At 55.5% G+C, this 4,058-nt stretch overlaps 1 pseudogene; it reads right to left on the bottom strand.

Annotated features, from left to right (window-relative positions):
• Positions 1-523: 523 nt before the first annotated feature.
• LOC112814663 (melanoma-associated antigen 8-like) lies at positions 524-3,849 on the bottom strand (annotated as a pseudogene).
• Between the last annotated feature and the right edge of the window lie 209 nt (positions 3,850-4,058).

The raw sequence follows: 4,058 nt of genomic DNA, 5'->3' as shown, positions 1-4,058 counted from the left end.
CAACAAATTCCTATGCCAATGCCCCGTGATTTCATTCCAGAACCCAACAAGGAGGGAAGATCTCCCACCTTATTTCCAGAACATGACAAAGCTCTTAAAATTCTTGAACTGGGTAAGTCCCAATGCTGTGGGGTGGATGTCACGCACACATTTTCCTGCCGAAGCTGGTTAAAACTTCTACTCCAAGGAACAACATTTGAGAGCTTCCTCAAGAAACCCAAGCTCTGGATGTCAGAGTCATCGCAGAGAACAGGCCCCCAGAGAGGTTGGTTCTTCACCCTACTTTCTTCCCCCAACCCTCCCTGGGTTCCCTTACTTAGAACTCCCGGAGCTCTCTCTTTTCATACACACACAGGGAAAAACCAAAATGTGGCCTCACTTCATGCCCAGCACCCTGCAGGAGAATCTGCCGACCCCACCAAAGCCTGGAAAGGGCCTGGCCGCCACTGGGACTCAGGCCTCCTCTCCCTCATCTCTCATAGCTCCTTCAGACAGAGCCAGGGAGGAAGCCAGCTGCCCGCACCTGACCCGGAGCACATACTCCAGCACTTGAAACTTGCTGGTTCAGCATGGGCCCTGCGACCCCACGGGAACTCGTAGCAGGCAGGGTCACTGCCAGGCACCTTCCGGTACTCCAGGTACCCTTCCTGCACCCAGACTTTGGTGAGGAGCTCCCTGGGCTCCCCATAGATGATGTGCTCCTGGCCGGCATACACCCCCATGACCCCCAGCGTTTCCCACACCTCCTCCTCGGGGGCACGGTGCCATGCAGGATGCTCACCCCCAGTAGCAGCACCAGGAGGCCAGTCTTGGGCATGCTATGCTCACCGCTCAGCATCCCATCACAGGTGAGACCCAGGACATTGACCAGGACGTAGGAGCGGTCACTGTGGTCCACTTCCTTCACGTCCACGCCAAAGACCAGCCGCATGCACTCGGAGGCTTGGCCCAAGATCACTGGGTAGTCGTCCTGGTAATCTTTGCTGACGATATCCACCATCTCTGCCTGGCGGGTTGGCTGCTTGTTGCGGTATTTGAGGAGCAGGAACCCCACCAGGGCAGCCACTTTCACGTGGAGTTTGTCCCGGAGAGAGGGTTGCGTGACTTCCGGCTCCTCCCAGGTGCTCGACCCCTCCTCATCTAAGCTGCTGAGACCTCTTCTTCCCCAGCCCCTGACAGCTGTGCCTCCAACAGGCCCTGGGCTGGGCCTGGGTCTTCATTCATTAGCTCCTGACCCCCGGTTTTTTAAAGCAGGCCCCCAGCCTCTGTCAGACCTGGATGCGGACGTCCTGACACACCGCCTGTGGACTTGGCACAAACAGGCCTCCCAGGACGGACAGCAGGGGCAGGCTTCAGTGCGTTGTCCCTGTTCTGGAGTCAAGGTCCCTCCCTGAGCCCTCCCTCAGGGATCTCAGCATGAGGCGCAGCACATCTTGTGATCCTGTCTCTGCTCTCTCCAGGCCCCTTCCCTCGGACCAAAGCCCTCACTGCCTTGAGGGCCACGGGCAAAGACTGTGGACGTCGCATCAGGCTACAAAGTCCAGGGATTCCCCGAGATAGGTCCTTCAGGTCCCTTAGCCCTACCCTCTGTTCCCCATTTGGACTCCCTGGATGGCCGGTGCCCTCATCCCTGCTCCTGAGGGCCACTCCTCACAACAAGTGCTCAGTGTGTCTGGGACCCAGAGCAGAAGTCAGGACACGCCTCATGTCACCGTTGTCTCACCCAGAGGCCTCCCAGGACTGATTCTCTACTGGGTCCGGGGTCCGTCATTCCTCCCTCTGGTCCTCACTTTGAGTCCTGACAGAACCTGGGCCCTCCTGCCCCTGTCCCTACACGTGTGTGCGCGTGCTTGCCTTTGGCATTTGCACAACGATGGTCGGGAAGGCATCAGAAGCAATAACCAGCAAACTTCTATCTCTTCAGCTTCTGACCCCTGTTCCTTGCTTCTTCCATTTTGGGCCTTTCCAACCCACTCTTTCTGGATGTTTATAGAAGCACTGGCCAACCCTTGGCCCAGAGAGATGAGGCCAGCAGCTACTTCTGAGACTGGGGACATGAGCTCTTTCACCATCCAGGGACATGGCTATAAAGACCCAGGTTTGGGGGACACCTGTGCAATATCATGGGACTCAGTCTGCCACCCAGACAGAAACCACGCCATTTGGAACTCCTGAAAGCATTCAGAGCAGGAGAAATCTGCATGCCTATCCAATTGAAACCCCACATTTAGTGGCCCCTTGGCGGCAAACCCTGAGCCTAACACTCATCCTGACCCACACCTTCAACTCAGACCCCCGGGAAGCTCGCACAGCATGGGCAGATCCCTGCTGAAATGATCCTAAGCCTTAACTCTAACCCTAGGTTAACTTCTGAGTGGTCTGTCCACAGAAGCCTGGCTCCAAAGCCACCGAGATGGGGACACCTGAGCAAGACCAGAAGACGCAGCCTGTCACCCAGAAGGAAAACAAGCCATTTGGAACTCCAGAAAGCATTCAGAGTATGAGTACACCGCATGCCCATCCAAGTGAACCCCCACTTTGATCGGCCCCTTGGCCGCTATCCATGAGCATGACACTTACCCTGATGAACGCCCTTAAGTCAAACCACACGTACCGCACCCCAGCGCCGGCAGTTCAGCTTGCCATGCTGCCAGGCCATAACCGTCACCCTAGGGAGGCTTCTGAGGGTCTGTCCCCAGAGGTCTGGCTCCAAAGCCCCTAGGATTGGGGACTCCTAGCAATACAAGAGGACTCAACCTGCCAACTAGAAGGACCTGCCAACTCAACACGCCATTTAATCTCTGGAAAGCATTAAGAACAGGGGAATTCTGAATGCCCATCCCAGCAAATCCCTACATTCAGCGCTCCCCTGGACACAAACCCTGAGCCTGAAACTCACCCTGACCCACACCCTCAACTCAGAAGCAGTGGAAGCTCACTGCAGCGCCTGCAGATTGGGCCTGACATTCCTCTAGTCCCTAACCCTAAACCTAGGGTGGCTTTTCAGGGGTTTGTCCCTAGAGGCCCCGATCCAAACTCCATGGATTGGGGACTACTGAGCAATACCATAGGATTCAACCTGCCACCCAGATGGATTCCGTGAAAATGGACCTCTGGGAAGCATTCAAAACAAGAGGTATTCTGAATGCCAAACCAAGCAAATCCTACTTTCATTGGCCTGCAGGCCTCAAACCCTGAGCCTAACATTCACCCTGACCCATGCCCTTAACACAGAACCCTGGAAAGCTCGCCACTGCAACGGCAGATCAGCATGCCATGCCCCTAGGTCTTACACCAAACCCTAGCATGGCTTCTAAGGGGCCTGTCCCCAGAGGCCCGGTTCCAAAGACCCAGGGATTGGAGACATCTGAGCAATAGCAGAGGACTCAGCCTGCCACCCAGAAGGAAACTGAGCCATTTTGAACTCTAGAAACCATACAGTGCAGGAGAAATCTGCATGCCCATTCCAGCGAACCCCCACTTTCTGCAGGCTCCCTGGCTGCAAACCATGAGCCTAACACTCATTTGACCCACACTCTCAAAATCAAACCCCTGGGAAGCTCAACCCAGTGCCAGCAGATCGAGCCTCCCATTCCTCTTGGCCCTAACCCTAACCATAAGGTGGCTTCTGAGGTGTATGGCCTCAGAGGCTGGGCTCCAAATCCCCAGGGATTGGGAATACCTGAGCAACACCAGAGGATTCAACCTGCCACGCAGTAGGAAACCACACCATTTGGAACTGTGGAAAGTTCTCAGAGCAGGAGATCTCTGCATGTTCATTCCAGCAAACTGCCAATTTCAGTGGCCCCCTGGAGGCAAACCCTGACCCTGACACTTACCTTGAACCATGCCCTCAACTCAGACCCGGTGGTAGTGATAAGGAAATCTGTGACGTAAGATGGCGGACCGAGCCAGGCAGAGAGTCCCAGTCCTTGCCCCGGGGCTCTTTCAGGTTCTTTTCCCTGCCCCGCTTTGTGCATGCGCCAAAAGTGCCAAGTATGCAGAAGTAGAAGTGTATTAATTGCCCCCTTTGTGCTCAGGGCTCAGAGCATTGAAGA

Source organism: Callorhinus ursinus, unplaced genomic scaffold (genome assembly GCF_003265705.2).
Source record: "Callorhinus ursinus isolate GAN/ISIS: 27379988/994484 unplaced genomic scaffold, GSC_fseal_2.0 scaffold386, whole genome shotgun sequence".
NCBI classification, from domain to species: Eukaryota; Metazoa; Chordata; class Mammalia; order Carnivora; family Otariidae; genus Callorhinus; species Callorhinus ursinus.
The sequence above is the reverse complement of the archived record's forward strand: the minus strand, read 5'-3'. Positions and strand labels throughout refer to the sequence as shown.